Here is a 12,927-nt window from a genome sequence, read left to right as displayed (position 1 = left end):
ATGACAATAACCAAAAACTCCATGAAAATAAATCAATGACAGAAAAACTGAATTATCTTTTTTTTTTGAGCATGCTCAGAATGAAAACATCAGCAAAATCAAAAAAATACATAAACGATGAAAATCATCCTGGAGATGCTCTGCAGGTCTTTACTGCGGCACCTTCAGCTGCTGTGTGTTTGTGGGTCTTCAGTTTGGTATTTCATAACTGTAAAGCTGCTGCTGGGCTGAGACCAGGCGACCGACTGTAAGAACATCCCGTTTCTGTGCCTTGACAAACTCTTGGGCTGCTTTGGCTCATTATCGTCGGCTCTGTGAAGCTCTGCCTGAAGCTGAGCGGAGGGTTCAGCCCCGAACACTCACAGTTCATCCTGCTGCTCCTATCAGCAGTCACAGCATCAATGAGCAGCAGTGAGCCGGCTTCACTGCAGCTGTCATGCTGCCTCCTCCATGTTAGACTGATGACGTGGTATGCTTCAGATCATCAGCTGTTTCTCTCCTCCAAACTCTTCATCTTTCAGCTTCATCTTGGTTTCATTGGCCCAAAGACGTTTCCTCAGACCTGTGCAGGCTCTTTAGATGTTTCCTGATCTAATCTGTCCTTCCTGTTCCTGAGCGTAACCAGTGGTTTGCACCTTGTTGTAAACTCTGCATTTCCATCCATGAAGGCGTCTCTTGATTGCAGACCTTCACAGTGCTCCTCCTGCCTACACCAGAGTTTTCCTGACTTGATTAGATGTTGTGAAGTTGCTTTTCTTCACCATGGAAATAATTGTAGAAATAATTGTGCACTTTAGTTGTCTTCTGTGGACTTTCAGGCCTTCAGTGCAGTCCTTCTTTTTAACAGTGAACCAGACTGTTGATGTGGTCACTCCTGAAGTTTCTGCTCTCTGATTGCTGTATATGGTATTTCAGTTTGATGACGGCCTGCCTCACTTGCACTAACTTCTCTTTGTATTTCATATACAAGTTCAATACTTCAATTCAGCTCCAGATCTTTTCTTTTGCGTAATTTGTGGTGGAACAATGAAGGAAAACATCTCACCTGGTCACCAAACTGCTTGTCAGTCAGTTTTATACAATTAAATTAAAAAAAGGACTCAAAAACTTTACAAAAGTCATCTCAAATGGTCATCAGCTGTTTGACTCGAGGTGGACTACTTTTTAGTTTACTTGCAGAGTTGAAGAAACTGATGCAACTGATACCTCACAGTTTCAGGTGGAGGGTTTCAGACAGGTGTGGATCCAAGTCTTGGAGGTCATCAATCAAGGATGAGCTGGCTTCTGCTCCTTTGTTTCGAACCACATCGATCACGTCTCGAGCTCGGTCAGCCTTGGGTTTGATTCTGGCTGAATCCATTTCTTCCTCATTTATGATTCCTCGTTGGAGCAGACTGTCCAGCAGCTGGTTTAGAGTTGAACCCGACACTTTTTCCACAAACTGTTTCCGAACTGAGAGCAGACGCTTGTCTGGTGGGAGGCTCTGCAGCCTCGACAGATCACCTGTTCTTTGAAGTGTATCTGAGGGGACAAGCAGCAAAAAAGCTGTTTAGTAACTCAGAGAGTCTACCTACACCTGGCCCTACCACCTGTTCGGTGATGACATACTGACCCTGTTGCATGTCTTGGGTCTCGTTGATAAAAAATATGATTTGTTTGTTTAATAGTGTGTAGCACAGCTTTAAGCTAGCCTTCTAAAAACGTCCAGAGGCTGGTATTGCAGTATGGAGATAGAAGGTTGTTAACCTCCATCCATCCATCCATTCGCTTCCGCACATCCTGTTAAGGGTCACGGGGGAACTGGAGCCTATCCCAGCTGTCATAGGGCAAGAGGCAGGGTACACCCTGAACAGGTCGCCAGCCTGTTGCAGGGCCAACACGGAGTGACAGACAACCTTTCACACTCACATTCACGCACTCAGTCACACCTATGGGCAATTTAGATTAGCCAATTAACCTAACCCCAGTACTGGAGGTTGTTAACCTTTTGAAAGTAAAATCACTCAAAGCAACAACAACAACATATTAATGACTAACCTCAGACGTTCTCCTGGCTTAAGCTTTTCCTGTTTCACATGATGAGATGTGTCTCTGCTGGTCATCCAAATGAAGTACCTCACTGGCTGACCCTCATACTGTCATTGAGAACAATTTAACTTTTCACCCTAAACCTTTAAAAAGACACTTGCTGTGCCGCTCTGTTTATACTAGTTTAACCACATTAGACAGCCATAATCTCAGAGTTATGTACACTAACTTCACTGACTCTCCAAAACTGAACTGCTATTTAATTTATGTCCAAAGTTAAAGTCACGCTGTTCATTTCATTTTTATGGAAACATCTCAGTCTGAATGTGACACCTCTTTAACTAGCTTTTTCCTAACCCCTATCTCCTATTGATGTTACTTTTAGAACGTGAAGGAGTGTTTGGGCCTGGGCAGCGCTAATGACATCAGAATGAGAGCTGATGAAAAACTGTCAAAACCTGCTTTAACAGAACTGAATCATATATGCAGATAATAAGGCATAATAAGAAAGGAACACCTTCACTCATGATTTCTGATCTAATATCAGGTGGAGTTATGTTAAAGGTAGATAAAGACTTTACCAGGTAGATCAACAGTATATGTCCAGATATCTGTGCTTGCTTGGTCTTGGATCGTTATCGTGACTTCTTCAGTTTTTGCAAGAAGGCGGACCTCAAATGTTGGATGGTAATTTGGTCCAAAATCCAGGTCAAAATTTTCTTCCTACAAATTGGGACCACATTATGAGTTTCCCTAGTGTATCCAAAGTTATCTGAAGGTAACTAAAAGGACTTTTATGAAGCATGTCAGCAGGATGCAGCACACTGAATACTCACCCTAGGCTGGATCTTATAGGCGACTGGACAGAGAACAGTGTATCTGTGATCTTTGATCAGTTCACATTTGGAAGGCGTTGGGATGAAGTCAGAATGCCGGTGTTTTGAGCTCACCTTTAAAACACACCAGAACATTTTACTTAGGGGATTTACCCAATAGTAGATCAGTTTTACCTCATCACAGAACCTTCAAGGACACCTTACTAACGGCAATGTTTAATGAAGATAAATGGACTAGTTCTTATACAGCACTTTTCTCCTCTGTCTGAGCACTCAAAGCACTTATACAACACATTTACATTTACCCCATTCACACAAACACTTCCATGATTTACTAAGTTAAGTGCTTTATTATCTAACATTCACACACATTCATACTCCAACCCTTGCATTGGAGAGCAACTTGCGGTTCAGTATCTTGCCCAAGGATATTTTGGCACGCAGCCTGGAGCAGCCAGGAATTGAACCAGCGGCTAGGGTTGCATAAAAATGATTATTTTAGTAATCGAGTATTCTATCGATTATTCCATCGATTAATCGAGTAATCGGATAAGAAATACTTTTTTTTATCAACAGTTCATCTGCATATTTTAACTTCCGTACTGCAGTTTTTGCCGTGTGAACAAACAGCGGTGGATGGAGCAGCTACAAAGTTCTTTCTTCACCTTAACACTTGCTGATCAGGTGCTTGATGAAGGACCTCCAGCTGTTTCACAGATTTAATGGTGGTTACTAAAAGAAAAAGCTGCTGTTTTGGACGCTGGAAAAACGTTTCCTTGTGCACTACTTGAGCTCACCGTCTCTATATCAGCTTCGTCTCTTTGCGCTTGCGCAGTTCAAACCGCTGCCTGCTATGAGTGTGTTGAAAAACTAGTGGCTGCGGGAGCCATGGCGCATGTGTGAGTAATGTTGTAATGCTTTGTATTCACAAGCATTCTCAAAAATTCTACTGCAGGTCTATATTTAGTCACTAATAAGGGATTAAAGTATAAAAAATATTTTGACGGAGCCCCTCGGTCCTGGGGGGCGGGCCTTCCGGTACCGAACCATCGCTAGTGCTAATGGCCCGCGCTCGCTAGCAAACCAGTTCTGGTAGCTACAGCTGAAGTAAAGACAAAAATAACAGCTGAAAATCTCAGCGAGCACAACACACACACACACACACACACACACACTCACACACACACACACACACACACACAGACACACAGAAAGCAGTGGAGGCGTGGAAATGCACGTCAGCGATAGTTGCTACCCGTCCCGTAAAGTACGGAACCCCGCATGTTACGGAGCCGTATTCCACGGAGTCCCGTAACATACGTGGTTCTGTATTTTACGAGACAGGTGGCAACTCTAGATGATCCACTCTGTGTGTGTGTGTGTGTGTGTGTGTGTGTGCGTGCGATTCATACTCCAGTCCAGTAGGGGGCGGTAATGCAGTTCTATGTTGGTTTGGCACCCACCAATAAACCCACAAAAAGATGACGGAGCACTAATGCTGCTAATGCTAGTGAGGAGTGCCGCTTACACCGAGACAGCTGAGCGCTGCAGAGTTTAAACGAAGCATCGACACAGTAAATTTGTGTCGATAAGTTTTTAGAATCGATTTAATTGATGAATCATTGCAGCCCTGCCGCCGACCTTCCGATTAGTAGGTGACCTGCTCTGCCTCCTGAGCTACAGCCACCCCACCCCAGATGTTGTTGAGGATGGCTGACTTTTTCATATGAAGATAAACTAATTTATTTCATTTGGGAAAAAAATTTCTCTCTGATAGTGACAGCGGAGACACTGCTGTTAATTAATGATTATTCAAGACCTTGTATGTGAGGAGAAGGATTTTAACCCTCATCCTGCTGACTGGGGTCCGTGCAGACCCAGAGGTATATTTTTGTCATATGTCACAGGTGCCTATTTATTTATTTATTTTAATCATTCCAACTTTTTATGACTTTGTCAGTCAGTTTGTTCTTAGTAATGTCATATCATTGTTTTCTCTTTCTGCTCTGTTTGGTGCTTTTTAGAAGTAAAAATGTTTTGGGATCTCAGTGAAAAGCATCCAGTTCCACTTTTGCAGTTTTAATAAATTAAACTATTAATTCATAAACTATTAATTAATGTTTGTTATGGGTCCTAAATGAAGGTATCGCACAGTATCAAGGGAGTTAAAGGTACTCTGTCAGTCATTTTAAAGAAATCTGATCAGTGTCTCTAAAATGAGAAGCATCCTTTCTCAGAGTGATGCTGAAAAGTTAATTGATGCATTATTTCTTCTAGGCTGGATTATTGTAATTCATTATTATCAGGTCACTCTAGAACAGGGATCCTCAACTCCAGGCCTCGAGGTCCAGTGTCCTGCAACTTTTAGATGTGTCCCTGATCCAACACACCTGAAACGGATTGGCTTCACTTGTCACTCTTCTTTTAATGCACAGCACTAGCTTAGCACACACACACACATAAGATTCATAATAACTGTATTTATGTAGAGCCCTATATATCTCACTACAGGTGTTGGAGCAGGCTGGATTGGTAGTGTGAGGCCACATAGCGGGTCGCACCATCTACAGGAATGTGGATCGGCCCTCACCCGCCTCACTCTCCCATACCCCACCTGCCTTCCATTTTAATGCATCTCACAAGTCACTTTACACGGGTAGGTGGGACTCACACTTAAAAATAAATTCCAATCAGGAAATTGGAAAATGCATCCTCTGGGCTGAGTTGTCCTGTGCTGCTGAGGCTGAGTCTGGGTGTCCGGGTTGTTCTGGCTGTTGTGCCTCCTGGGCCTTGGGTCTGTCCACTGTCCCTCGGCTCCTGTGGTGCTTTGAGCTCCTTTTCTGGGTGCCTGTGCCGCCTGGGTGGGACCGGGTTGTGCTCTCGGCCTCTGTTGGCTTTGTAGAGACCCTCAGACACTGATGTAGACCTTCCTGCATGTTTCTGCCCTGGCACGTGGGTTCGCACTGCTTCTTGGCCTTTAATGCGGGTTGCTGACACTTGGGTTTTTGTTGCCATCCTGTGTTGTGATGTTTGGACTCACCATACTGACTGATTTGGTTTCTGATACTCTTTGTCCTTGTTTAAGGGTCTGGATTAGGGATGCGCTGATCCGATATTCAGTATTGGTCCGATACTGGCCTAAATTACTGGATCAGATATCGGAAAGAAATAAAAAAGTGTACTCCGATACATTAAATAACGTTTCGCTCACATTAGCTGCATTACAGGGCTCCGTCGTCTTCTTCTTCTTGTGGGTTTGCGGTTGACCAAACCAGCTTAGAGCTGCATTACCGCCACCTACTGGAATGGAGTGGATCAGCAAACAACCCCCTCAGATCCTCCGTCGCTGCGACGGATTCCCTTTGACACTGAGCGATCATCGCTGACATGTTTTTCCGCCTCCACCGCTCTCTGCCTTGTTTGTGTGTTGTGCTCGTTGTGCTGAGAATCAGCTGTTATTTTTTTCTCTACTTCAGCTCCCGGACATACTGCTGTTGCTGACCGTCCGGTACCGGAAGAACCCCTTCCCCGTCAAAATATTTTTGATACTTTAATCCCTGATTTGTGACTAAATATAGACCTGCAGTAGAAACGTATTTAGGAGAATGCTTGTAAATATAAAGCATTACAAGATTGCGCTCATGCAGCCCCTAGTTTTTCACGTGAACACTGATGACGCAACAGCAGCAGTCAGCTGATTTACGTGCAGTCTGTCTGCACAAGCGGAAAGAGGCGGAGCCGGCGAGCTCAGATGGAGCAGAAGGAAATGTTTTTCTAGTGTCCAAAAGAAGCCTTTTCGTCCCTGTAACCTCCATTAAACCTTTACTGGGAAACAGCTGGAGGTCCTTCATCAACCACCTGATCAGTAAGTGAAGAAAAGAGAACTTTGTAGCTGCTCCATCCACCCTGTTTGTTTCACACAGGGAAAAACTGCAGTACGGAAGTTAAAATATGCAGATGAACTGTTAATATGAAAAAAAAGTATTTCTTATCCAGTTACTTGGGTAATCAATATAAATAGAATACACAATTGCTAAAATAATCGATAGCTGCAGCCCTAATAAAATTTGCAACATGCCATAAGCATCACCTTCTCACACAGAAGCAACAGGATTCAGGTGATAGTCATTGTTGTAAGTAAGTAAAGTTTTTTTATATAGTGTTTTTCACAGACAGAAAAGCGCTGTACAATAATCAAAACACAATATCACCCCCCACCCCCAGAAAACACTATGTTAAAAACATAATAACATTACATATTAAAAGAAAAAGAATAAAAATAAAGTCAGAAACCAGAAAGCCTGGTTAAACAGAAAAGTTTTCAACTATTTTTTAAATGATGCCACAGAGTCAGCTAAATGGAGCTGGAGTGGTAAACAGTTCCAGAGCTTTGGTGCCACTGCCTAAAAAGCTCTGCCTGCCCTGGTCCTTAGTCTTGTATATGGGACAACTAAAAGACTTTGATTTTGTTGTGTGAGAGACTGTTGGCTTCTTTTTTAAAATTTTTTTTTTTAATGTTTTTAAATGCCTGGATCAATTTTAAATATTGGATTTATATCGGTATCGGCCAATATCCAAATGTAAAATATCGGTATCGGACATAAAAAAGTGGTATCGTGCCATCCCTAGTCTGGATGCAGGTCGTCACTGAGGTGCTTTCATTCTTGTTTATTATTTTTTTTTTGTAAAGGGGAAGAAAATAAAAATCTGATGAGTTGGGATCGCTATGTTAAATTTGGAAGGGAGCACATGCATGCCTTCACAAGTGCATGAACATGGGCACGTATGTGCACAGGGACATGGAAGCATGAGCACACACACACACACACACACACACACACAGACACTCAAAAAAAAAAAAAAAAAGAAAGGGGCCAATGATGTATTAGAACACTACCAACCAACACATACCCCAGCCTGTAGCAGATAGCATAAATGATTTTTATTTTATTTTTTTCGAGTTTCCTGCCTGTTCATGCTGCATGGCTGGGGTACCTGTCAGATTTTTTTTTTCTCTGAGGCCCTTAAAAAAAAAAAAAGAATGGGAAGCTTTTGATCTCTCAAGAAGAACAGACCAGACAATGGGCTGAACACTTCCAGGAAACCCTCAACCAGCCTCAACCAGCCAGATCCCACCATGACCTACAACTTTATGATGGAGGAGCTTGGGATCAATACTGGCAAAATTACGACTGAGGAAGTGAAGATCACAATCAAGAGCCTTAGAAACAACAAAGCAGCTGGTCTAGATGACATAACCACAGAGCTAATGAAGCATGACAGCCAACCAATGGTGGAAGAGCTGACCACACTATTCAACAAGTGCTGGCAAGGTGTCACAGCACCAGAGGGCTGAAGGCGCCTCATCAAGATTCCTAAGAAAGGCAATAACTCAGAATGCACCAAGTGGAGAGGCATCACCCTTCTTTCTGCACATAGGAAGTCATTCTGCATTGTACTTCTGCAAAGTCTGTGAAGTGCCCTTGGCCAACATCTGGGAGAGGAATAGGCCAGGTTCCAAAGTAGCTGACCGGGCACAGAATAGATCTTTCCTTTAAGAAACATCATTGAACAGGGCACTGAGTACTGATACACGCTTGCCGACAACTTCCCCAACTTCAAAAAGACTTTCAACAGGTCCAATTGTAACACGTCCCCTTCTATCTTCATCAACATCTTCAAGGACCTGTGCTTGCGTTCAAGCAGCTATGTAAAGGAACTGTAAAGGAAGTGGCCACACCAATTTCTTTGAAATTACCACTGGAGTCCAGCAAGGCTGCATTCTCTCCCTACTGCTCTTCCTCGTTGCTCTCAATTTCATCATGAGGAGTACTGCCACATACATTGGGGCTGGAACCCATTGGTCTTTCCAAGACTCTTTTGGTGGATTAGACATTGCCCTCCTCTAGGAAAACAAGCTGAACTTACTGCATGGGGCAACCGACCTAGAAAGATAAGCTGGAAACTTTGGCCTCAGAATCAGCACTGAGAAGTCAAAGATCCTGCATGTCAGCACCACAGACTTAGCACAGGAAATTTTCATTGGGTCATGAAAACTGGAGGGAGATGAGGGAGTCACCTCCCTTGGTAGTACAATCTCCCAAGACGGCAATGTGGATGTGGATGTCAAGTTCTGCATTGGAAAGCCAGCAGTGGTATTTTGGAGGATGAACAATATCAGGTCCTACTTGTCCATCTCCCTGAAGCTCAAACTCCGCCTACTCAGTTCTATCATAGTCCCAACAGTCATCTATGCCTGCGAGACCTGGAAAACGTCAGTGAGCATCAACAAGGTGAACGTCTTCCAGCTAAGATGCCTTCACCAAATCCTCAAGATTAATTACATGAACCATATTACAAATGAGAAAGTGCTCCAAAGAAGTGGCATGGTCAAACTCCACAACATCACTGCACGCTGATGACTCCAACTGGCCAGCCACATCCTCTGTATGGACAACAAGCAGATTCCAAAGACGGCAAGATACTGGATGACTCCTAGCACCAAAAGACCATGCGGACGCCCCAGGAACACCTACTGAAGAATGTTCATACAAGACTTGAAAGTCCTCAACACTTCATGGGACAATATGAAGGTTCTCGCACAAGATCGTGGTCTCTGGAGATCGCCTGATGTGCTACATATGACAGGGATGCACTATGTCTAAGTAAGTCTGTTTTTCCTCAGTGTGCCAGCCTTCCTGTGCTGTCAAGTTTCTGTTTCCATGTCTAATTTTTTCCTGTCTTACTTTGCCTGTCCTCTGTACCATCTGCTTCATTTTCAGTTGTTTCCCTTGTTTTGTTAGTTAGATTTAATTCATCTGTTCCCCCTTCTGTCTCCACTCTTCCCTCTTTATCTGGTGTGTTTATATTTTCTGCATTTTCTCCTGCTCTTTGTCAAGTCATCTTCCTCCCTCATGGTAGTGTGGCTCCCTGTTCCCTGTTTCCTGTTACTTTTAGTTAGATTCTTAGTTCTTGTTCTGCAGACACCTTTGATTTTAATTTCCGTTCCTTAAAAATGGAGACCTGCATTTGAGTCCAAACCCTGCCAGTCACACTGCCTATCATGACACACCAACTCTGTGTAGGTGCATCAGAAAGTGCGGAACATGAACTTGAACTCAATGTCCACAGCCTCCCTTGGAATGCTGTTTAAGTTCTGCCAGTGCTAGTAATTGAAGGTCTCATGTACTTGGGCCTCTTCCAGATACTAAAAGCACACCCTCATGATACGTTTGGTTATACCAGGCCTGTTCAATATCCTCCCCCACCTCTTGATTGAACTCACATCCAATTCCAAACCAGAACAACAGTCACCACAAGGCACTTGATATCGTAAGTTAAAGACCCTACAACAATACAGAGATGAGCAGTTAATAGGTCAGGTCCTCTCATCACCTGAGTGTCCAGAAATATGACTGCAGATACAATTACAAAATCAATCATCAACCTGTAGCCTAGGGTGTCCCAATGCCAAATGCATGTATGGACACCCTTATGCTCAAACAGGCCTTTGTGATGTGTGATTAGTACAAACTGTGCTTAGCACAGATGTCCTTTAATAGAACATTGCTCAGATTCAGATCAGGCAGCCTGTTCCTCCCAGTCACAATATCACTGCTCATATGAGCATTAAAAGCCTCCAGTAAGACAGTGGAGTCTCCAGATGGGACACCTTTCAGAACCCTACCCAAGAAGGCTGGGTACTGCGAAATGTCATTTGTTGCATCCAACAGGTGACATTTTATAACTCACCTGCTGTATTCAGCCTTAAAGTTTGCATTAATAGAGGCGTGGCCCCTTTGATTGACAGGTGGATGTGACACAGGCGGCTGTAGCTGCTAGCTGTCTGCCAGGCCTCACCTCAGCTAACTGGAGTCCCTGAACTGGACCTCTGGACCGTGTTTGTGCTGTTGGAGCATTTTTAATGCAATTATATGACCAATAATATGGCTGCTATTGCTTCATTGGACAAACAGACTATCCAACAAGGCAGAGCTCCAGTTTTGGTGCACAGTGAAATTCTAGAGGTTTACCTCTTCCACTGGAATGTTGCTTGGCAGGAGAATCACACTGAGGTTTTTCCTCTGTGTTTTGGGGTTTGGTGGTTGAAGGAACAGCAAAACCTGGCCCAAAACTGCTTTCTTGCTCCAAAACCTCTTCATGGTGTCCCAGACAAGTCCGAGGGCAGAGAGGTGAGGAACCTCCACAATCACATGAGTGTCTGTGATCTTTAGGGGCTTGAGGACGTCCATTCCATCATCAGAGATGTGGACGACAGACAGACAGTCGGAGAACGGAGCTGTGAAAACACAGAGCCAGCAGACATCTGTTTCAATCACAAAACCTCACTACAATGATAGTGCTAATCTCATTATACACATCAAACACTGAGATAGTGTCCCAGGTCAGGCAGTGAATCTAACACTGCTTAAATGGCAGTTGTTGGGTTTCTTTGGGTTCTGTATGGTGGTTATTACTGAGCTCTGAACAGATCTACTACTACAGAAACTACTATGCTTCTCACACCAGTCCAGTCTGCAGGATGTCTACATTAACATGTTTTTCAGGCAAACATCAGCATGGTCAGTCAGCAGGAAAATAATAAACTCTGCAGCCTGTAGGGGGCGCTAAGAGGATTATGGGGTTTATAATTGTGGCCCCTCACAAACAGCGCTTTGCTCACCATCCTTTGGTTCGCAGTGCGGGAGGTGGAGCCGACAGACTGCATCCTCTGAACTCTTAATGTTGAACAGCGGGCCTGCAGCCATCTTATTGGCTGGCTGTAGGAGGCTCTCATTCCATTGGACGGTCCTGTACAGCAGCTCTGCCTCCTGAGTCATATCAAACACCAGTCCAGTCAGAGTACACTGGAACACACCTGGACCAGGACACCTGAAACTGTACAGAAGAGTTCAACAAGCTCTTATATATGGTTATTAGTCTAAATGGCTGTAAACAGGTTGAGGTGTGGATTTCTTATCGTTACCTGTAGCAGACTCGTGCTGACTCCATTTGAACTGCAGGTGTGAAGCTTGTTGGAGACTGGAATTCAGAAAGGAACATCACCAGTAGCTTTAGGACCAACAACCTGACAGTAAATTCTCCTGTCTCTCTCTCCCCTCAGCAGATGACCCCCCCTCCCTGAGCCTGGTTCTGCTGGAGGTTTCTTCCTGTTAAAGGGAGTTTTTCCTTCCCACTGTCACCAAGTGCTGCTCATAGGGGGTCGTTTTGACTGTTGGGTTTTCTCTGTAATTACTGTAGGATCTTGACCTTATAATAGAAAGCATCTTGAGACTGTTGTGATTTAGTGCTATATAAATAAAATTGAATTGAATTGAATTAAATTGAATTGAAGAAAGACACTTAACAGTACACTCACTGAATTATATGTAACTACAAGGCTACAGTACAATTAGGAAAACTGTTCCAATCCTTATATTTAAAATAAATTTTAAAAAATCCTCCTGTAGGCCCACCACCAGCAGGAGGTGCTGTAGTGTTCAGGTGCAATGTGTGCCAGCTATTGCACCTGAATTCCCCTGCTAACAAGGCTAGCTATTGAGACATGGAACATCACATTTCTGGTGGGAAAGGAGCCTGAGTTAGTGTGTGAGGTTGAGCGGTACCAGCTAGATGTAGTCGGGCTCACCTCAACGCACAGCCTAGGCTCTGGAACCATTCTCTTTTAGAGAGTGGCTGGATTCTGTTCCAGTTGGGAGTTGCCCTGGATGAGAGGTAGTGGGCTGGGATGGGTATCCTTATAACCCCTCAGCTTGCTTGCTTGTTTGTACATCAGAGTTTTCACCTTCCTGGGCTCGATCCGCTGACTCTGTTATCCTACTGTGTAAATACTCTGGTCTGCTCAAAAGGACTTAACGCTTCGTACTGATGTCTACAGACATTTATTTCTTTTACAGGTCATAAAAGATGCATCAGTGGAACATCTGGAACACCGTGAAAACTAAAATAAAGGACAAAATGGCTTCGTTCAAACTCTCGCATTCATATTAAACATAAATCACACATTTCAGTTGTAACAAATATTAACAACATTGCAAATAAT

General features: G+C 43.7%; 1 protein-coding gene across 1 annotated transcript in view; it reads left to right on the top strand.

Annotated features, from left to right (window-relative positions):
• Positions 1 to 12,927, top strand: part of LOC115774033 (NACHT, LRR and PYD domains-containing protein 12-like) — a 196,026-nt gene that overhangs the window by 82,502 nt on the left and 100,597 nt on the right. The gene's annotated exons all lie outside the window — the stretch shown is intronic.

The sequence above is a fragment of the Archocentrus centrarchus genome, chromosome 24, assembly GCF_007364275.1.
Source record: "Archocentrus centrarchus isolate MPI-CPG fArcCen1 chromosome 24, fArcCen1, whole genome shotgun sequence".
In the NCBI taxonomy this organism is placed as follows: Eukaryota; Metazoa; Chordata; class Actinopteri; order Cichliformes; family Cichlidae; genus Archocentrus; species Archocentrus centrarchus.
This window is presented reverse-complemented; position numbering and strand designations above follow the sequence as displayed.